Source organism: Symphalangus syndactylus, chromosome 14 (genome assembly GCF_028878055.3).
Source record: "Symphalangus syndactylus isolate Jambi chromosome 14, NHGRI_mSymSyn1-v2.1_pri, whole genome shotgun sequence".
Taxonomy (NCBI): domain Eukaryota; kingdom Metazoa; phylum Chordata; class Mammalia; order Primates; family Hylobatidae; genus Symphalangus; species Symphalangus syndactylus.
This window is the reverse complement of record NC_072436.2, coordinates 106,315,924-106,340,679: the sequence shown is the minus strand read 5'-3', so window position 1 is coordinate 106,340,679 and position 24,756 is coordinate 106,315,924.

Below are 24,756 nucleotides of genomic sequence, written 5' to 3'. Positions count from 1 at the left end.
GAGTGCAGGGAGAATTCAGCTGTCATTTTGCATAAAGCTGGATCATCACTGCATTTAATCTTCATTTATCTTTGTACCTTTCTTTAGTCTATCTGTAGATTTTACTGCTGGAAGGTAGTGACCCTACAATATCAAGTGAACAAATACATTTACCCTTGTTTGCTGTTAATAGTCTTAGGAACCATATTTCAATTCAATTAATTATATATATATGTTATTTTTCTTTTTTAAAAAAATCTCTTTAGTTAATTCTATGCAACTATGAGAGTATTTTTAAGATTTTTAAGACGACTGCCTTTAGATAACTTGAATTCTCTTTGATTACTTATGGTACCTATATAAAACTATCAAATGTGACACCGTTCCTTTCAATCCTTGCCCTACCGGTAGCAGTTCTGGCATCAGGGACTGCTTTATTTGAAAGCCGTAAGTTAAGACAGCACGATCAGTTTGAAAGCTTCTACGCTCATTGTCTTGGTAAAATGTTCCATGTGATTGGCTTAGGAATTTTTCTGATGGACAAGTAAGCCAAAGTTGAAGGTTTTCTTGCTTTCAGAGTTTATTTTGTATTTGCTTGGGCTTGTTTTTATTTTTTATAATATTTTTGTGGATCTCCTGACCTCTTAGTTCTTGAATTTACTTCAAACCACGGCTGCTGTCAAATACATAAATAAGCAGACATCCTAACTTTGCGAAGCAAGAAAAATGATTCCTCTGTGAATTTATTGCGTCAAAAACACAAAATTTGGGATTATGCTTGCTATTTCTTATTTTTTTCGAGGCAATTTATTTATTATCGACATTTGATAGAAGAAACATTTTTACAGTTTACTTGCAAATAGTTATGACATATAGACAAGACTGAAAAGATATTCGAATGACAGTCACCATCAGTAGACTCATCTTAAACAGAGGAAAATGATTAAAATATTTCAATAATAATTTCTTTTCTTTCTTTTTTTTTTTTTTTTTTTGACACTGAGTCTCGCTCTGTCACCCAGGCTGGAGTGCAGTGGCGCAATCTCAGCTCATTGCAAGCTCCGCCTCCCGGGTTCACGCCATTCTTCTGCCTTAGCCTCCCGAGTACCTGGGACTACAGGTGCCCGCCACCACGCCCGGCTAATTTCTTGTATTTTTAGTAGTGTCGGGGTTTCACCGTGTTGACCGGGTGCGGTGGCTCACGCCTGTAATACCCGCACTTTGGGAGGCCGAGGCGGGCAGATCACGAGGTCAGAAGATTGAATAATTTCTTTTTAATGGGAGAAATGACACATGAGATAAAATTCTTTACTACTTTTTGGTTCAAAGTACCCTAAAAGGATTGAGAGGCCTGGCTTCTACTCTTCATTCTGACACTGACACAATGATATAAAATCAGCCATTTAGCCCTTTGGAATTCAATTTTCTCACTTCCTTTTAAAATTAAGAGCTTAGAGTAGATTATTTTTAAAGTACAATTTATGCTGTTCCTCTACAATTACCATTTGTTCATTACTTAATGTGCAAGAAAGTAGGCTTAACTCACACCGTCTCACTTGAGCCTTCTAATGATCCTAGGGAAAAAGCTTTTCCAGCATCTCCATTTTACAGAGAATAAACCATGGCAAAAATGAGGTAAACATCTGGTTCAGGGTAACACAGCTGGGCAGCAACGGAGCCAGGAATCCACTTGATTCTGTGTGACTCCAGTTTCTCTCCATTGTATAATCCTACTCTTGTAGGAGGTAGTATAGTATCTTCCTTAAATGCATGTATTCTGGAACCAGTCTGCCTGGAGGCAGCCTGGCCTGCTATGCAATCCTTAAGAAGTTATTCTAGTCTAGGCCCTGTGCCTCAGTTTTATGGTAAAAGGGGAAAATAATTGTTTTTCCTTCATATGGTTATTGTAAGGTTTCAAAAAATTAATATACATAAGTCGCTTACGATAATGCCTGATATAAAAGCATGCCTTCAGTGTTACTCACTGCTATTATTCTTAACTTTATTCTTACTTCAAAAAGAGAGTCCTATTGGCTACAATGTTCACTATTCAGGTGATGGGTACCCTAAAATTCTAGACTTCGCTTCTATGCTATATATGCTTATAAGAAACCTGTACTTGTGCCCTCTAAATATATAACAATAAAAACTTTTTTTTTTTTTTAAAGAGAGCTATGAGATTAAAATCACCTCATATATAGACGTGGTTTGATTGCATCAAATATGTCTTTTTATTACTGTTCACTTGGCATGACAATAATCCAGTTCTTGTTTTAAATGGAGTTCTGCAAATCAAATGGAATTTCAGCCTTCCCATAATAGCCTTGCAGATTTGATCAAAAAATTAAAATAGAAAATTGCTTTAAGCTAGAATAACTTTACCTGGGCTTCTAACTCTTATCAATTACATGACAATGTTTACTGGAATGGTGAATCATTTATGAGTAATAGACATTCAATTGAATAACACTGCATAATGAGGCCTGTTTCAAAGAGGAATAGGGATATATAGTATGTGCATACAACTAGAATCAAATTCAGGACACCTGCGTGTCACTCCTAGCTCTGCCCTTCCGTTCTAATAAATAGAAAAAAAAAATCTCTCAGTCTTTGTGGGGTTAAATTTATTTTTAAATTAAATATAATATCTACTTTTTATTAGGGCCATTTTGAAGGTTAAATAAGATAACATCTATATATATAGTGTTCTATAAAGTGTAAACCTCTTTTCAAAACTAAACTACATTTTTACTGAAACAGTCCTTAATCTTAAAAAGTCTGCTTTAGATTCAGCCTGATTTTACAACGTCCTTTCATAATACAACAGTTTCTGATTCTGGATGCTTATATTACTGTGCTTGATCTCTTATAAGAGATCAAGCACATCAGTGTTTCTAGGGTTACATAGATCATCTTCTGCAGTGGAGGCTTAGTGCAAGAACTCACATATATGAGGGCAAAGGACATCACCTCACAAATTACATTGTTCTCTCATACTTCCAGAATGTGCAATGAACTTAGAATAATACAACACGACCCAGGAGCCTGCCTTTTCCGTGCTCACTGAATATTCCAAAAGAGCTTGTTAATGGGCTGCCACCCTGTGAAGAACAACTCAGGCAGAATTTGCTCCTTAGCCTCCCTGTGTCCACCTTGCAATAGGGCAAGCTGTAACAATGATAGCTGCTTTATGTATAATAGAAACTGTTGGCCATTTTCTCTTAATTGAGTATGTGACCAAGGCTTGGTGTGGATGAATTGCTTCTTCATTTTCTCTGGCACATCCTCTTAGAGGTTTATATTTTTCTAAATCCCATTTCTTAATCTTAGCCCCCAATTCTACTAATTATTTTTCAACACTGTACATTAAAACAAGTGAACATGCCAAAATTGATTGAGTGATTGAAAACAATTCAGCCATACTTTCTCTTGATTCTGAATTAGCAAGATATCTAAAGGAACCTCCGGAGTTATTAAGCTTCATGCCTGATAACCAATTCCAAGAACCAAAACTATGCTAGGACGTCCTGGACCTAGGTTTTTTGTCCCTCCACCAAAGTTAGATTGGAGTATTCTGAGGCAGCCTGGAATATAGCCAGCTACATTTGCTATTGAAATTTTAATGTCAAGTGGCGAGAGATTTCCATCTATTTTCATTTGCAAAGTTGTTGGGCATGTGTGAGTCATCTTATCTGTTTCTGGAAATAACACTACAATATTTCAATTTTGTTTTTCAATTAATTATTTTCCATCATATTGTCTACATAATTCTATTGCAAATATATTGTTTAAAATCAAATCTGGAAATAACCTATATTCAAGGTTGTTTCTGTTTCTCTGAGAGTTTCTGGAGGAAGAGATGTAGCTTTGTAGTTTAATTGAATTTTAATCCAATATAATAATATCATGCTTGTAATTGTCAGGGATTCCAAGACTGGGTTAAATAAGCACCTTTTATAAATTAAAAAAAAAAAAAAAAGGTCTGTGGACCATTAACTTTTATAATCGAGTTTTAAAATAGCACATGTACAATCAAAAGTGTTGTTTTACTTCTTATTTATGGGTCATTTTATTACTACATGATTTTGGAAAATAATAGAAACCACTGGAGAAACCATATGTCTAAAAACAGAAATAATTTATTAATGCATTTCATGTGTATTTGGTCATAATGCTTATTCTAATGACTTTATAAAATTAATTTAAAGACCAACCCCTGAGAAGCCAATACGTAATTAGAACTTGATTATAGAAAGGCATATTTCATCTGGTAAACATTAGAGTTAACTATTATTGTTTTGACTATTGTGGTTGAATGACTTATATGTAAACACTAAATTAAGTTTTGTTTTTACCAAGATCGAACCCTGATGTAGGGAAATAAATATGTCTAGATTACATAACTGAGATGGCCTCACCCATTATCTCTTAGGTAATTCAGATTTGTTGCTTCTCAGCTGACACTGAAAATCTTTGCCCAGTGACTATATCCTAGTCCTCAATCTGGACCCATGGATCCTTTTAGCCATGCCACTTAGATCCAAAGTCCCCATTTCCCCAGTGCTTATTTCAGAGTCTGCCTTGCAAGTATTCTCATTGCTGACCTTGAATGTTTTCTCTTAGTATCTTACTCTAGACATTTTGCTCTTGTGGCCACACCCATCGCTGCTTCAGGTGTCTTGTTAGGCTTCTAGAGGAAAAGATAAGGGGTTATGGGAATCGATTTTGAGAAGGCCTGCCCCATCAGTTTTCTAGGCACACTCAGATGTACATGAATTATAATTTAGGCCTGAGCAAAGACACATGTTACTGTTTCCAGAGAATTATTAACCAATTCAATAGCATGCAGTGTTATATTACATACCATATAGGTAGATAATGGTCCTTATCAGGCCTATTTGAACTTATCCTAGTGCCTTCCATAGTATACTGTTCATATGTGAGAAATAAACCTATGCTAAATGATTTAATAAAGGTTGTTTTGAAACTGTTAAGACCAACACTGAAACAACAGGTGCTGGAGAGGATGTGGAGAAATAGGAACACTTTTACACTGTTGGTGGGACTGTAAACTAGTTCAACCATTGTGGAAGTCAGTGTGGCGATTCCTCAGGGATCTAGAACTAGAAATACCATTTGACCCAGCCATCCCATTACTGGGTATATACCCAAAGGACTATAAATCATGCTGCTATAAAGACACATGCACACGTATGTTTATTGCGGCACTATTCACAATAGCAAAGAATTGGAACCAACCCAAATGTCCAACAATGATAGACTGGATTAAGAAAATGTGGCACATATACACCATGGAATACTATGCAGCCATAAAAAATGATGAGTTCATGTCCTTTGTAGGGACATGGATGAAACTGGAAACCATTATTCTCAGTAAACTATCGCAAGGACAAAAAAACCAAACACCGCATGTTCTCACTCATAGGTGGGAACTGAACAATGAGAACACATGGACACAGGAAGGGGAACATCACACTCCGGGGAATGTTGTGGGGTGAGGGGAGGGGGGAGGGATAGCATTAGGAGATATACCTAATGCTAAATGATGAGTTAATGGGTGCAGCACACCAACATGGCACATGGATACATATGTAACAAACCTGCACATTGTGCACATGTACCCTAAAACTGAAAGTATAATAATAAAAAAAGAAAAAATATTAATGTTTCACTTACCAAAAAAAAAAAGACCAACACTGAAATGTACATTATTCATGTAACTCATGTATTTATTCAACAGCCATTTGATAAGCACACAATTCATGTCAGCTGCTATATACACATCGTGTCATTGAATTACTACTATGTGACTTAAAGAGGTTAGGACACAAACTTAAGTCACACAGCAAATAAGATATGAATCAGGTCACTAATTCAGGACTGTTTAACTTAAAACCCTATGCTTATTTTGCTCTATCTCATTTCATTTTACATTGCTTAAAGAGATGCAAAAACAGCAGAATAATAAAATTATTGAGAATGAGAATAGTTAACACATATTAAATTCTTTCAATGTGCTATTCTAATGTATCGGTTTTACATTATTTATGTTATGCAATATTTACAAAAATACCCTGTAATAAATATTGTTATTGTTCCTTTAATACACATCATGAGTTAAGCCTCAGAGAATCAAGTCATATGCTCTGAAAACGTTAATGGCAAAACTAAATTTTATCCCCTGGCTGCCTTATCTCAAATTCACATGTTTAACCATAAGGGTAAACATGAATGGGACAAAAGACTATCTATCAAAATAAGATTGGAGATGAATTATTTACAAGGGAAGATTTTAATCAAGGTAAGTACATAAACTGAGAGAATTCATAGAGCTTAGCTACTAATGTGCTATATCTATATATGATGAGAAGTACTCCATCCTACCTTGATAAACCTGACAGAGGTTTCTTTAGGAGAGGTTACATTTTGAAATCATTTATGAAAATCCAGCTCTTCGGAGGGAATTGGGTCAACTTACATAACCAGTTCTATGTAAATGCTTTAACATAGAAGATAAATGAATGGATAAAAGCATTTGGAATATTAGACCTTTGTCAGATGAAAAAATTGCAAAAATTTTCTCCCATTCTGTAGGTTGCCTGACAACTCTGATGATAGTTTATTTTGCTGTGCAGAAGCTCTTTAGTTTAATTAGATCCTATTTGTCAGTTTCGGCTTTTGTTGCAATTGCTTTTGGTGTTTTTGTCATGAAGTCTTTGCTCATGCCTAAGCCTTGAATGGTATTGCTTAGGTTTTCTTCCAGGGTTTTTATGTTTTACGTTTTATGTTTAAGTCTTTAATTCATCTTGAGTTATTTTTTGTATAAGGCATAAGGAAGGGGTCCAATTTCAGTTTTCTGCATAAGGCTCTCCAGGTTTCCCAGCACCATTTATTAAATAAGGAATCATCTCCCCACTGCTTGTTTTTGTCGGGTTTATCGAAGATCAGATGGTTGTAGAATCTACAAGGAACTTAAACAAATTTACAAGAAAAAAACCAACCCCATTAAAAAGTGGGTGAAGGAAACAGACCCTTCTCATAAGAAGACATTTACGCAGCCAACATACATATGAAAAAAAACCTCATCATCACTGGTCATTAGAGAAATGCAAATCAAAACCACAATGAGATACCATCTCACACCAGTTAGAATGGCAATCATTAAAAAGTCTAGAAACAACGGATGCTGGCAAGGATGCTGAGAAATAGGATCACTTTTATACTGTTGGTGGGAGTGTAAATTAGTTCAACCATTGTGGAAGACAGTGTGTCAATTCTTCAAGTATCTGGAACCAGAAATACCATTTGACCCAGCAATCCCATTACTGGGTATATATGCAAAGGATAATAAACCATTCCACTACAAGGACATATGCACATAAATGTTTATTGCAGCACTATTTACAATAGCAAAGACTTGGAAGCAACCCAAATGCCCATCAATGATAGACTGGATAAAGAAAATGTGGCACATATACACCATGTAATACTATGCAGCCATAAAAAAGAATGAGTTCATGTCCATTGCAGGAACATGGATGAAGCTGGAAACCATCATCCTCAGCAAAATAACACAGGAACAGAAAACCAAACGCCACATGTTCTCACTTATAAGTGGGAGCTGAACCATGAGAACACATGGACACAGGGAGGGGAGCATCACACACCAGGGCCTATTGGTGGGTGAGGGGAAAGAGGAGGGAGAGCATCAGGACAAATATGTAATGCAAGCTGAGCCTAAAACCTATGATGGGTTGATAGGTGCAGCAAACCACCATGGCACATATATAGTTGTGTAACAAATCTGCACATTCAACACATGTATCCCAGAACTTAAAAAAAAAAAAAAAGAAAAGCATTTGGAATTACTTTGGATAAAGAAGTTTTCTAGAACCACAGTGAAAATGGGAAGCTTTAATGAAGGAATCAGATATAGATTAAGATTTTTGAGGGGTTTTAAGAGCATCTGGATTCTATAGCATGCTTCTAAGAAAAAGGTATCTACCTTAACTAATAACTTCACCTGTTTTCATATAATAGAATGCTATTGTTACTATCAATAAGACAGATTCAAACATTTCTTAAGATCATTTTTCCAGGATGTAACTTAAAGGCAAATGTACAAAGGATAAAATGAAGCAGCTTTGACCAATATAACTTAATTTACATTTCTTTATTTGATTAGTATTTCCAACTTAAGTTCACATTAAAGGATAACATTTTTATTTATGCATAAAAATATATATCTCATTGTAATGGTTAATAATGTAGAAAATATGGCAGCAGTTTTCTTCAGTATTGGCTGGGTGTTATATGGAGGAATATTCTACTACTGCCGACTTTCAAGTTTATCACTATTGCCTTTTGAGTGTTATTGAGCTAAATGAAAAGGCTCTAGAATATTTTTATAATGAGAATTTTCTTATGCATGTTACTTACACTTGGATGAAGTGATTTTACTTATCTTTACTCATAAAATGATAATGTTTGAGAAGGCTTCCTTTGAGAGGGTATAAACAATTTTTTTTTAAGATAAGGGAGAATGGCTTTTCAAAGGATCCTCACATTTCAATCATTCACTGAAACTTTCACAGAAATTATACCAGCTATGCCAACTCTGAAATACCTCCAACATCGTCAACTATGTTAGGGTCTGAGGAATGAGTAGAATAAATAACATTGTTTAATTGAAACAGTCCTGAAATTTTGATTTTTATTTGAGATTCAGGGAGTATATATGCAGTTTTGTTATACAGCTATATTGCCTGATCCTGAAGTTTGGGGTAGGTTGATCCCATTGCCTGGGTAGTAAGAATAGTATCCAACAGTTAGTTCTCAACCCTTGCCCCTCTCCCTCCTTCCATCCCCTGGTAGTTCCCAGTGTCTATTGTTGTTATTTCTATGTTCATGAGTATACAATGTTTAGCTCCCACTTATAAATGATAACAGGCAGTATTTGGTTTTCTCTTCTGTGCTTATTCACTTAAGATAATGGCCTTCAGCTGCATCCATGTTGCTGCAAAGGACATGATTTGTTATTTTTGTTTACTTATTTTTTTGAGACTCAGTCTCGCCCTGTCGCCCAGGCTGGAGTGCAATGGTGCAATCTTGTCTCACTGAAACCTTTGTCTCCTGGGTTAAAACGATTCTCCTCACTCAGCCTCCCAAGTAGCTGGGATTACAGGTGCCTGCCACCATACCCAGCTAATTTTTGTATTTTTAGTAGAGACGGGGTTTCACCATGTTGGCTAGGCTAGTCTCTAACTCCTGACCTTGTGATCTGCCCACCTCAGCCTCCCAAAGTGCTGGGATTAAAGGTGTGAGCCACTGTGCCTGGCTGATTTGTTATTTTTTATGGCTGTGTAGTATTCCATGGTATATACAAGCCACATTTTCTTTATTCAATCCACTATTGATGGGAACCTAGGTTGATTCCATATCTTTGATATTTAGAATAGTGCCGTCATGAATATATGAGTGCGTGTGTCTTTATGGTTGAATGATTTATTTTAGTTGAACAATTTTTTAATGTACTCAGTAATGGGATTGCTGGGTCAAATGGTAGTTCTGTTTTAAGTTGTTTGAGAAACCTCCAAACTCTTTTCCACAGTCGCTAAACTAATTTACATTCCCACTAAAGGTATAAGCATTCTCTTTTCTCTGTAGCCTCATCAGCATCTGTTGTTTTTTGATTTTTTTTAAAATAATAGTCATGCTGACTGGTTAAGCTACACTACTTTAAAACATTGATTACTTTTTTTTTATCTTTGTCCATCTTTTAAATATATATTTATATACACATTGGAGCTTTGATTACAGAAACTACAGCTAGCAACATTGTAAGACATTTCAAAAGAGTATCATACTAGTATTCACCTTCTAAGGAAGACTTCATTTAAATGGGTAATTATACCTGTAACAAATGGAAATATTCAATTACCTGTTTTGGGTTCCTCATTAAAGTCAATGACAATTTACTCAGGAAAAACATGTAAAGTAATATGATTCCACATATCTAATATAGTACCAAGAGCTAGCAATCAGGTAGGATAAGTATCACGTCTCAAAACTTCATTTCCCAAGCCTCCATTCATCACTTCTGATAAAACAATCTCCAAGTAAAAATCAAGTGCTTGTATTAATAGAAATACAACCCCCGAAGTGTTCTTTAACTTTGTATTTCAATTGGACTGCTACCTGTAAGCCTCTCTTACATAGAAAGTGTGAATTTTCAATAGCAAAGACTTGGAACCAACACAAATGTCCATCAATGATAGACTGGATTAAGAAAATGTGGCACACATACACCATGGGATACTATGCAGCCATAAAAAAGGATGAGTTCATGTCCTTTGCAGGGACATGGATGAAGCTAGAAAAAATCATTCTCAGCAAACTAACACAGGAACAGAAAACCAAACACCGGATGTTCTCACTCATAAGTGGGAGTTGAACAATGAGAGCGCATGGACACAGGGAGGGGAACATCACACACTGGGGCCTGTCAGGGGGTGGGGGGCTGGGGGAGGTATAGCGTTAGGACGAATACCTAATGTAAATGATGAGTTGATGGGTGTGGCAAACCAATATGGCATATGTATACCTATGTATCAAACCTGCACATTGTGCACATGTACCCTAGAACTTAAAGTATAATAATAAAAAAAGTGTGAATTTTCTGCCTGTGTGTGTATGTATGTGCATGCATATATATGATATATATCTAATGCATCCCATAAATATATACACTATGTATACACATATATAGACATGCATATATATATATATATATATATATGTACCTACTATGTATACAGATAGACATACACACACATATATATGTGCATGCACATACACACGCAGGCAGGAAATTCACACACAAACATATATACATATATAAAATATTAAACAGTTTTTTATTTTCCTGGGTACATAGTAGGTGTATGTATTCATGGGGTACATGAGATATTTTGATACAGGCAAAAAATGCATAATAATTACCTCAGGGTAAATGGGGTATCCATCACTTCAAGCATTTATCCTTTCTTGTGTTACAATCTGATTATACCTTTAGTTATTTTAAAATGTACAATAAACACTGTAGTTACCCTGTTATGCTGTCAAATACTAGTTTTTATTCATCCTATCTAATTATATTTTTGTATCTATTAACCATCTCTATTCTCCCATCTTCACTAGCTTTCCCAGCCTCTGGTAACCATCATTCTACTCTTTATCTCCATGACTTCAATTGTTTAAAATTTTTTAGCTCCCACAAATAAGTGAGAACATGCAAAGTTTGTCTTTCTGTGCCTGGCTTATTTCATTTAACATAATTATCTCCAGTTTCTTCCATGTTGTTGCAAACCATTGGATCTTATTCTTTCTTGTAGTTATAGTACTCTATTGTGTATGTGTACCGAATTTTTATTATCTATGAATCTTTTGATGAACAATTAGGTTGCTTCCAAATCTCGGCTATTCTGAATAGTGCTGCAGTAAATATGGGAGTTCAAATATTTCTTTGATTTCCAGATTTCTGATTTCCTTTCTGTATAACTAGCAGTGGGGTTGCTGCATCATATTGGTAGTTCTAATTTTAGTTTCTTGAAGAAGCCCAAACTGTTTTCAATAGTGGTTGTACTAATTTTCATTTCTATGAACAGCGCCAAGAAGGTACCCTTTTCTCCACATCCTCACCAGCATTTGTTATTGCCTGTCTTTTGGAAATAAGCCATTTTAACTGGGGTAAATTGATATCTCATCAGTTTTGATTTATATTTCTCTGATGATCAATGTCATTGAGCACCTTTTCATACACATGCTTGCCATTTGTATATCTTATTTTTAGAAATGTCTATTCAGAAATTTTGCCCATTTTTAAATGAGAATATTAGATTTTTTTCTTATTGAGTTGTTTGAGCTCCTTATACATTCTGGTTAATCCCTTGTCAGATGGATAGTTTGCAAATATTTCTCTCCCATTCTGTGGGTTGTGTCTTCACTTTGTTGATTTCTTTCTTTGCTGTGCAGAAGCTTTTTAACTTGAGGTGATCCCATTTGTCCAGTTTTGCTTTGGTTGCTTACGCTTGTGGGGTATTACTCAAAAAAACAAAACAAACAAAAAAAATCCTCTGCCCAGCCTAATGTTCTGGAGAGCTTCCCCAACATTTTTTTGTAGTGGTTTCATAGCTTGAGCTCTCAGATTTCAGTATTTAATCCATTTTGATTTGATTTTTGTCTCTGGCTAGAGGTAGTGGTCTAATGTCATCATTTTGCATATGGATATCCAATTATTTCAGCCCTGTTTACTGAAGACTGTCCTTTCTCCAATGTGTGCTCTTGGCACCTTTGTAAAAAATGAGTTCACTGTAGATGTATGGATTTATGTCTGGGTTCCCTATTCTGATCCATTGGTCTATAAGTCTGTTTTTATGCCAGTATCATGCTTTTTGGTTTAGTGTAGCTCTGTAGTATAATTTGAAGTCAGATAATGTAATTCTTCCAGTTTTATTCTTTTTTCTCAGGATGGCTTTGGCTATTCCATGTTTTTTGTGGTCCCACGTAAATTTTAGAATTATTTTTTCTATTTCTGGGAATAATCATTCGTGTTTTAATAGAGAGACTGATTTGAATCTCTAGATTGCTTTGGACAGTGTGGATACTTTAACTGTACTGCTCCTTCCAATCCATAAACATAGAATATTTTTCCATTTTTTTGTTATAACACATACTACTTTCCTCTGGCTATCATTTCTAAAGATTGTAAAGACTATCCAGGTAGGTTAAAATATCCAAAAGTAACATCTGGCCCTTCTTAGTGATCTCATTCCATCCTCACTCCTTTAGACAGATTAAGATACTGTTGCAGATTAGGTCATGGCAATTCTATCAACTTAATCACAAACAAGTTACTACTTAACTCTTTAATCCGTTCAGTTTTTCTTCTCTAGATTTCGCTTTATATTTCTCTCTTTAGTTTTTGTGGGACCTTACTTTTCCCTTAACTTTGTGTCTCTTATCTTATGTCCTTTACCTTTCCTTTTTTAATTTAACATTTATAGATTTTTTCAATTTCTCTGCTTTTTTTTTTTTTTTTTTTTGTAAAAAAATTGTGTCCTCAGCCCTCTGCTCTTTTGGATTCATAACTTCTTCAAAATACCTTTATTCGGTGTTCAACTACTATGTGTTTGCTAATCAATAACAACAGACCTATCTCTCATATAATACAGAACTCTATCTCCAGTGGTCTATAAGACATCTTTGCTTTCATGTCAAAATGAAATAATTCATGCTAAAATGGAAATAATTAAAACAAACTAACAAAGCAACAACCTTAGCCTTTTAACATTTGTCAGTTTTTTAAATGACATCATTAGCCACCAAGTAAGTCACCTAAGACAAATTCACGTTTGTTTTTTAACAGCACTGTCCTCTACCTTGCCCCATCTGATGGCCATCAAATTCTGTTGATTCTACAGCTTTGATAGCTTATCAGGTCTGTTATCTAGAATTCTTGCCACCCACTTAGTTCAGACTCCTGATTTTCTGTCAAACAAAATAAGGAATCTCTTATTTTGCCTGGCTCTGATCTTATCCTCATATCCTTTGCCAAACAGGCATAAAAGTCCCATTTTCCAAATTGCTGCAAATCTCATCATATCATTTCCATTAAAATAATCTTAGAGCTCCTTCAGGATTTTATTCAGCATCGACTTTTCATGATATCCATTCAAGATCTGGAACCTGCCCACTGCTCCAGCTTCCTTCTCATGTTTTATGTCTGTGCATCATACATGCAATTCTTTTGCTTGAAATGTGATTCTCTCTTCCCCATCTTTTTCATCTTACATCTTTTATTAAAAATTGACCTGTCCGGGCGCAGTGGCTCACGCCTGTAATCCCAGCACTTTGGGAGGCTGAGGCGGGTGGATCATGAGGTCAGGAGATTGAGACCATCCTGGCTAACATGGTGAAATCCTGTCTCTACTAAAAATACAAAAAAAATTAGCCAGGTGTGGTGGCGGGTGCCTGTAGTCCCAGCTACTTGGGAGGCTGAGGCAGGAGAATGGTGTGAACCCGGGAGGCGGAGCCTGCAGTGAGCCGAGATCACACCACTGCATTCCAGCCTGGGCGACAGAGCGAGACTCCATCTCAAAAAAAAAAAAAAAAAAATTTGCCTTGAACATAGCCTTCAAAAACTATTTTTTAAGCCACAGTCAAATGTCCACAGCCCTTAATCTGTGCTCTCACAGGATTCTGCATACTCTTCTTACATAAAAGTATGTAAGAAGTATTCACTCTTCAATGTGCTCAATAATTCACTTGTCTGTACCCTTTATGGCCTAAGCTCTTTGAGGGCAGGAGTCCTGCTTTATTTAATTTTAAACCCCTAGCATTTATTACTGAGTCCAGTAAACTTTAAATGTTAAACAAATATTCATTAAGTAAAGATGTAATTGTAAGAAACACACAGAAAATACTTCTGTTTTATCTTTCTTGGGAGAGGTGATTACTTTTTATTATACCCTTCCCATTTCTACTGTTAGCTATTTCCAATTTTTCTTACAAAATGAGACCAAACCCTAAAAATAATAATAATATTCTTGAAGGATAGTTAGTCTTTAATTCTCTGAATAGCTAGATATTTACAATTACATAATTTCTTGAAAAACATGTGCTGAGTTATGCATTCTCAGGAGGCATTCATTTAAATAGCTCAGGACACAGCTAAATTCCCAGGGGAATAAAGTTAAGACCATACATAGGGATTACAATCTCTAGGAGATAATACGTTGCCTACTTCTTCAACAGGGGAATTAGAAAATGAGTTGCATGTAGCCTTATTAGGAGGATAGAAAGCTACTGTCATTTTTCTAAGAGGTGCTCTGAGCATCTTCTTTCTATTATTTTTTTCTTTTATATTGTGCAGCTTATGGAAATAGCTGTGATACCATTTAGAATTTCTTTTTGGTGAGAGGCAATAGTCCTTTCTGAGTTATGATTATTATTAGTTTTACAAACGTCCTCTGGAATCTGTAAAGTTCATTTGTGCATATTATATTAATTCACTACCATGATTTTGTTAATTTACAAATCTAATTGCAAATTTCTGGAAAGAAAAAATATATATACGCACACATAATGTATACACGTATGTATACATTCCATATGTGTATATATGTAATGCATACACATATGTAATGCATACACATATACATAGATGTATACACATATACACATATGTGTGTATATATCTGTATCTGTATCTATCTATCTATAGAGAGAATTTGATGAAGCACCAAAGTTGTAAGGCATGAATTCTGTACTAAAGAATTTGACATTTTTAGGTGTGAGGGGCAGAGGAAGGGAAGATATGCAAACACAGACTAAAATAGGCTAAATGTCCAAGTATCTGGTCTTTAGGTATATTGTTCACTTAGGAACACCTGTACTCAATTTTTATTTCACTCACTCATGAACACTCAGTTATTAGACAGGTTCTAGTATTCTGATTTATAATCCTCAAGGATTAGTTTAGACTAAGTACCGTAGATAACAAATAGCCAGTTTATAATGCAAAACATTATATTGTTAAAGTGACCTGAAGTTTCTTATAACATAAATGTAATGAAATATTTTCTAATATATTATCTGCAAATTAATACACTTTAAACTCAGAATAATTAGGAGTTACAAGATCTGGCCCTAACGATTGAAAGAGTAATTTTGCTTTTTGAGGCTTTCCTAAGGAAGACACCTGGAGTATATTATAAGAAATAGGTTTACACAAGTGATCTTTAAATTAGTGTTATGGTGGCAAACATAATAAAAAATCAGGAAGCAAATAATACTATAGTTAGGCAATGACCAGGCATTAATACAGCCAATAATATAAACTTTTCTCTAAGTTTATGTCATGAGAAATGCTTTTGCTATGTAAGTAAAGCATTCAGGAATCAGAAACATCTTTAATGTGTAAGTATGTTATAATTAAGCAAAAATATGCATTAAAAGGGGGTTAGTATTAAATAAATTAAACATTTAGGTGGCTTTTGTGGCTAAATTCCCCTGGGAATTTAGCTGTGTCCTGAGCTATTTAAATGAATGCCTCCTGAGAATGCATAACTCAGCACATGTTTTTCAAGAAATTATGTAATTGTAAAGTCTGAGAATTGTCAAACTTTCCATTCTCTTTTTATTCTAATTTTAAGTATTTTATATTTTTAGAATTATAGATACATATTAAAACTATACTAAAATAAACTTTGTTTACAATTACATAAAAATAAATGAAATTTAGTTAATATCTATAAAATCTAACAGCAATTTTTTTCTAACTTCTAGAATGACAATTGCTGGTTCCCCCTGTCTTCTAATACTTCAGTGAGTAAGTCAAAGGTCACAGAAATTTGAACTTACAGAATTCATTTTGCAGATAGTATTTTATTATAATTTGTTTTTTTAAATTCTGAAACTTCTAAAATAAGTACTATGTAATATTGTGGCCAAATTGCTTATCACATGTTAATAGTCACTTCTTTATCCCTTTTTTGGGAAATATACACTTCCTTCTATCCCAGCTTTAGTGAGTTTAAAGAGAATGAAAATCAAAATTTCAATCAACACTGATCCAACTCTCAATTTCCTAGAGAGCAAAGGTAAACCTAATAAGAATGTTACAACTCACTTACAACCAAACTATAATCTACTAACCAATTTGGCTGCCAAAGTTGAAGTAGAAAATCATGTTGGTAATGTGTAGAGGTAAAAACCATCCTTTCTGTGCTAAAGTAGCCTATGTGTCATCAAAATTTTAATACTTTTTTTTGAATAATTCCAATATGTACAATTGCAGAAAACATTTAATGCAAGGTTAAGACAAGAGAAAATATATATGTTAAATTTCTTATACAGTTGATATCAAAATCAATTGATTATCAGCTGCAAGATGGTCTGAAAACACAGGGGCCAGGGGTAAGAATGGTTATCAGTTCCACTATGTGCATTTTCCAAAGTCACAAGAACAAGAAGATTATTTCCTTTTTAAGAACTTTACATCTTTGACAAACTTGTAACATATAAAGCTTCAGTTGGAATAATAATAACCTTGTACTTCCTTTTAGCTTAAATAACTCAGTTAGGTCAACACTTCATGTCTGGAACAACAGACTATGTTTAATTCAATTTTAAGGGGAATGAAAAAAGACAGTGAGGGTAATGGAAATACACTACCCTATCAATACAAGGTGAGGAAAGCCAAGAAGGAACAATGGTGGAGAAAACGTCTCTTGAAGGAAATGAAACTAGAAAAGAGATGATCGCCTATCTACTGTATGGAAAATAATATAAGCCATTTAGAATGAAGGTCATTTAGTAAAGGGAAGCTTCAGCAATGCTTTTACAGTAGACTTCATCAAATCTCAACATCTATTTGTATTTAATTTCTAGGCTGTCCAATCTCATATTGATGATTGTGGCTACCCGCAAATTTTCTGATGTTCATGGATACATGTTAAAATATCAAGCCAAAAATAGGTAAATCAAAGTAGCATAGAAAAGTAAGAAAATGATAGTTGGCTAGAAAATAGTGATTTATATTTTGGCATTATTTTAGCCACTTGAAAGACTATATTGATATTCCATTCAATTAAATGAAGCACGGGGAAATCACATTTTAGAAGTAACATAAATTTGTTTCTCCTCAAGAAGACATAGACTTGTTTTAGGCCAGGGGAAAATGACTTCTATCAATATCCATTCTAGCTCAAACACAATGGACATAAACAACTTTTTCACCTTGTTTGCTTATTTACTCCACAATACATCATCTGGAAAAAGAAATGTACTCAGGGGCACATTAAGCTTATGAGGAGCCATAAGGAAAGCATCACTGGTAAGAAGGTTGAGTGTGAACTTACAGAAAAATTGACATATCACTAAAAAAATTTTAATGTCTAAAAACAATAAATGTAAGTCCTAAGTGAATCATAAGCTGTGAGCCTGTATGTCTGTCCAACTCAACTATATATTCCAAAAAATAACCACAGAACAATGTGCACAGGGTCATAAGTTATCTCTTTCTCTCTCTCTCTGTCACACACACACACACACACACACGCTATAGACTGAATACCTGCATATGTATATAAGCAATTATATTTTATCACCATGAAACATATCAGCATGTTAATTCAGATTTTAACTTCTATTTTATCTGTGATAACAAAATAAACAAGGCCAAACAGATGACATAAATACACACGAACTTTGGGGGAAAGGGAGCACAATTAAACTAAATTATATAGTTCTAGTTCTCCATAATAGAAATAGCACCTAAGTGTGCAACATAGGGCAAGAGTCAATTCCATACCATTATACTTCGTGGAGAGAGGCTGGATGGAGTCAGCACTGGTGGTTTCAAAGAAGATAATATTTTTATTAATATTGGAATTATACACACACACATGCACATACACACAGGCACACACTCACGGAGAGACATTAATTCCATATATGTTTATTCAGAATTACGTGTATTTTCTTAATATCCTTTCATGCTAAAATCCCTATGATGGATGATTGTGGTAAATTGAATCCATTATGCTGAAGAGACAATCTTATTTCAATTACATAAATGCAGTACTGTATTTATTCTTGTGGGAAGATTGTTCTGATCTCTTTCAAGTCATGGGTTAAGTAAACTTTGGTACCCTAAGATTTTCCAAAACAAGTGAGCATATAGATCCCTATCTACAGCATGTGCACTTTATTATAAAAATTCTAATTTCAAAAGTCATAAACTTCTGAAGGCATAAACAATAAGTTCTGAGATATAAAGGCAGGATCACAAAAAGATAAAGCTCCCAGTCACTTTATCATCTGTTTGAAGAAACCAATTAAACAATTATGTCAATAAATACCTCAGCCAAAAATGTGTTTTCTTTTATCATGTTCTTTCTTTTTACATATATAAAACCTGGCCATATGCCAGGAGTTGTGCTCAATGCTTTTTAAATGTTATCTTCTTTCATAACAACAGAATTTAATAATATTTTATCAGTGAGAAAACTGAGGCATAGAATAACTTGCTAAGGCCACCCAATTAGTAAAGTGTAGGGATGGTCTGTGAATCTCAACTACAGGCTTTTAGAGCTAATTTTCTTACCTATTACATTATATAGCCCCTTACTTTATTAAATTTGAAGAAGTAGGTTTAAGTAACTAACTCATTAATGATGTTTGGTACAAATTAAATTCCATATTCCAAATTAATGATTCACGGGTTGGGAAGGAGATTCTCAAATTCATCCTAATCCCCCATAGACACACTTCCCAGAGTATAATACATCTGGCACATGTTTGGCAATTGTTATATATTTACTGAATCAGTAAATGAAAGAATACAGTATGACTACTCAAATCAACTTAGATGGGGAGACGTCATTATCTAATGCTCATTGTTTTATGAAATAGTGGCTTTGACTCTGTTTCAAGGTGATAGCACTACTCTTGATGCTCCAGTAACTCAATCATTATAAATTTCATAGACACCGGAATCATTACAATTGATCTTTTCCGTGGTGTTCATTACATTGGGAATTGATTAGAGATAATACCCAAGTTTGAATAAAGGCTTATACATTTTAAAGCATGAAGATAACAGACATTGACGACAGCAAAAATAGAATGAAAAGGAACATTATATGCTAGAACTAAAAGTAGTCACTATGTGTATTTGTTGATGCCTAAGATCAGTTATAGTAAATTAAGCTTTCTTAATGGGATTCTTATGCTTTTTCAATATACTTTAGTAAACCAAACCCATTAGAATAACCTTCAGTTGTGGTTTCATTGTGTCTTTTTTAAAAAATGACCAAAGATTCTTCTTAATTGTAGAAAGCAATTTAATAAGCAAATATTTAAATATGAATTATATGCAGTTGACAGTCTCTGACTAATGAGCGATCAGACTCTACCAACATTTAGATAATTAATTTTAGTGATAAAAGAGGCAAATGCCAAGGGGGAAGTAATCTAAAATGCCTGTGCTTTCTTTTATTTTTATTTTTTATTTTTTGAGATGGAGTTTTGCTCTTGTTGCCCGGGCTGGCATGCAATGGCACAATCTTGGCTCACTGCAACCTCCACCTCCCGGGCTCAAGTGATTCTCCTGCCTCAGCCTCCTGAGTAGCTGGGATTACAGGCATGCACTACCACACCGGGATTTTTTTTGTATTTTTAATAGAGACAGGGTTTCTCTGTGTTGGTCAAGCTGGTTTTGAACTCCTGACCTCAGGTGATCCGCCCGCCTCAGCCTCCCAAAGTGCTGGGATTATAGGCGTGAGCCACTGCACCTGGCCTGTGCTTTCTATACCATCTATGGAAAATTTCTAAGAGGGCTTATCTAAGGGAAAGGCTAATTATTTCCGATGGCTCCTCTGTAAAGTCACAGCTCTGCAACCTCTTGTCAGTTGTGTAACTTTCAGAAAAGAATTGAAAAGAGCTCTGGGTGAGTGGGAAAGTGTTGGTTTCCATGGAGAAAATGATTTGGCTCTACATGACTGCCTGTTCTAGAGAATGATGAGAAACCCCATTGCTGAGATAGACTAAACGATAACAATTTCATCTCTAATGTATTTGATGAAAATTCTAGACAAAACAGCCATTCTTCATGATTTTCCATTTAATATTCTATATGAGACCATTCAAAAATGAAATCAGTACTCATGGAATTTTTTTTTTTTTTTTTTGAGAGGGAGTCTCGCTATGTTGCCCAGGCTGGAATTCAGTGGTATGATCTGGGCTTGCTGCAACCTCTGCCTGATGAATTCATGTAATTCTCCTTTCTTAGCCTTCCAAGTAGCTGAGATTACAGGCTGTGCCACCACCTCCAGCTAATTTTTGTTTTTTTTTTTAGTAGAGATGGGGTTTCACCATGTTGGCCAGGCTGGTCTCGAACTCCTGAGCTCAAGTGATCTGCCTGTCTTGGCCTCCCAGATTGTTGGGATTACAGGCGTGAGTCACCGAGCCTGGCTGGAAATATGTTTTTAAATGAAAATTATAATTATTATTTAATAACGTTACCTATCTAAATAATACTCAACACCTAGACTCCTGAAAAGTGAATTAGCCCCAGAGATATAAATTTTTGTACATCTAGGTCAACAGGAAAATAGAATAAAATAAAATACCAGTAAATCAATTTTCTTTCCCTAAATTTTTCTTGTCATTAATCCAACTAATTTGAACATAGCACATTAAAACCAGAACAAATTAAATGATTGAGTTTTCACATTTAATGTATTTTAGGTAAACAATATTTTCTAATGCTTTTATTATCCAATTGCCACCCGATGATTTTAAATCATACAAAGTACAGGAAGTCTGGCAGCAGAGGACAACAGAAACGTGAGAATTTAAGGTATATTTGATTCAGTACCCAGGAAACTACTCACTTTTAAAATAGGGAAAGTCTCTACATTTAAATGTAAAAGAACAAATCTTCCCTCTAAGTATGCTATTCTCTATTTTGAGATTTCCCAAATCTACTTCTTCCTTCCAATGGCTGTTACATTTTTCTCAAATCTCTCAGTCCCAAGTTTTCACTTTGTTTCCATATGTCTTCTACAATATTATTTTTACTATCTTCCTTTATATGGCTTTCTATCTCTGCCCACATCCCCTAACATGGAAACCACGAAAGACTGAGACAATACAGGTAAACAAAATAATTTAAGGATCCTTTTACAAAAAAAAGGAAAAATTGCATTTAAGTTTATGCAAAGAGATACAAAATTTTAGAAAGAACAGTATGTCTCAGCCTCTTTAATTCATGGGCCCAGGCCGGGCGCGGTGCCTTTCGCCTGTAATCCCAGCACTTTGGGAGGCCGAGGCGGGTGGATTGCTTGAGGTTAGGAGTTCAAGACCAGCCTGACCAACATGGTGAAACCGGTCTCTACTAAAAATACCAAAACTAGCCAGGCATGGTGGCAGGCGCCTATAATCCTAGCTATTTGGGAGGCTGAGAACCTCTTGAAGCCAGGAGGTGGAAGTTGTGGTGAGCTGAGGTCGTTCCACTGTACTCCAGCCTAGGTGACAGAGCAAAACCCCATCTCAAAAAAAAAAAAAAAAAAAATCATGTGCCCTTAAAAATCATAAGACTTTTTTTAGTGTTATTTAAAATTTCAAGGTACATTTTGTGTGGTTTAAACAAAACAAATTATATTGTAAAACAAAGTTTTATATTGAATAGGTTTTTTCTAATTACCCAAACCTTCCTTCAAATTTTTCCTCAATTTGATTTGTTATTCATGATGCTTTCCCCTACTAGACAAGCACTTTACCAAATTTTACAAGCAATTGAACAAATAATTATTTTTCCATATTTAGGTCCCTGCATTGCAGTTTAGAAATCCCCTTGTGAAAATATGGGACAAATATTTGAAATGGAAATCCAAATGTAAATGAAAACATTAGATCTGTAGGAGTATTTCTTTAAATTGTGCAAACTGAAGCCATATCTGTAACCAAATAGATTAATAATCACAAACTTGTATGAATCCTATGAAATCTATAGGGACAAATAGCAAACAATAATTTATGGGCCAGGAACTTTATTGACTAAGAACTCACTGTAGTTCCTGTGACTCTGCTGCATTGCAGGTGCAAACGGAATAGGTAAGGGTTAAAATGTGAGGAAAAACTCAACAAAACAATTGTATCCGTCCATTTTCAGGCTGCTGATAAAGAAATACCTGAGACTGGGAAGAAAAAGAGGTTTAATTGGACTTACAGTTCCACATGGCTGGGGAGGCCTCAGAATCATGGTGGAGGTGAAAGGCACTTCTTACATGGTGGCAGCAAGAGAAAATGAGGAAGAAGCAAAAGCAGAAACCCCTGATAAAGCCATCAGATCTTGTGAGACTTATTCACTATCATGAGACTAGCATGGGAAAGACCAGCCTCCATGATTCAATTACCTCTCCCTGGGTCCTTCCCAAAACACATGGGAATTCTGGGAGATATAATTCAAGTTGAGATTTGGGTGGGGACAAAGCCAAGCCATATAAATGATAAACTCAAGCAAGGAAGACTTTTGTTTGCTTGTTTGTTTTTGTTTGTTTGTTTTCCCCCTTTGCTTTTTCCTGGTTGTCTGGTTTACATGACAACAAAGGCATCTGAGAAATTCAGCTTGTCTAAGATGCCAACCCAAAGTGTCACAGACAGGCTTTCAGCCATAGGACAGGTCATTACCACAAATGCTGGACCCAGGGTTACTAGGCTTGGACTAAGTTAATGATTATGTGGCAAAAATACATTCTTTCCATAGGAACGTGGAGGGCTGTAAATGGGGAGGTTGTGGGAGGACATGGACTTAGAAGCTCCAAGTTGATGAAGAATTTCTACATTTCACTGTTAGAAGGATGCTTGGTTTTCCTACCAAGCCACTAGTCTGGCTGAATATAAGGGCTCAAAGTTTAATGCAAGAAAGAAGGAAATGTCAGTTTTCAACGGAATGGTTGGATTTAAGAATCCCAAATGAAACAATGGAGGTGGAGAGAATCCAAACTGGTAAACCAAACTCAAGTGAGGGCAACATGAGGTATCAAATTACAGAGCCAAGAAATTCAGGTGTAAGAGCCACTTCAAGTAACAAGGTCCAAGACATAGACTAAAATATGTTAAATGACAAGATCAAACAGATAGGTTCATATAGGTATAGTAGGTTGAACAATGGCCCTGCAAAATGTCCGTGTCCTAGCACCCAGAATCTGTCAATATGTTACCTTACATGGCCAATGGGTCTTCAAAGATGTGACTAAATCAAGTTTCAAGAGATGGGGAGATTATCCTGATTTATCTGGGCAAGTTCAATGTAACCACTAGGGTCCTTATAAAAAAGAGGAATACAGGTCAGAATCAGAGAAAGTGATGTGACTATGGGAGAGGAGAGACAGAAGGATATATGATGGCAGAAGCAGGGGTCAGAATGATGCAGGGCCACAGTTGAGGAATATGAGAAGCCTCCAGAAACTGGAAGAGACAAGAAAACAATTTTTTCCCTAGCACTTCCAGAAGCAACATAGCCATATCAAACTATTTTAAATGGTGATCTTTACAACAGCAAGATCACAAATTTATATTGCTTTACCATGCTTAGTTTGTGGTAATTTGCTATAGCAAGAATAAGGAACAAATACAATAGGAATGGAATAGCATAAGTCAGAAACCCAGGCAGGGAAAGGTAACTTAAAAGTTAAAATTCACATACCCTGGTAGTGGGAATGTAAAGAACTGCAGCCATTATGGAAAACAGTATGAAGATTCCTCAAAAAACTCATAATAAAACTACCATATGATCCAGATATTCACTGCTGGAGATATAACCAAAGGAAATTAATATTTCAAAAAGGTATCTGTACAACGATGCTTACTGCAGTGCTGTTTGAAATAGCCAAGATGTGAAATGAACCTAAGTGTCCACCCCTGGATGAATAAAGAAAATGTATATATACACAATGGAATATTATTTAGCCATTAAAAATGAATAAAATCCTGTCTTTTGCAGCAACATGGATGGAACTGACATTATGTTAAGTGAAATAAGTCTGGTAGAGAAAGACAAATATTGTATGTCTTACTCATATGTGGAAGCTAAAAAAAGAATCTAATGGAAATAGTAGAATTATGGTTAGAAGAGGCTGGAATAGGAAGGCAGTGGGAGGTGAAGAGGAGTTGGTTAATGGGTAAAAA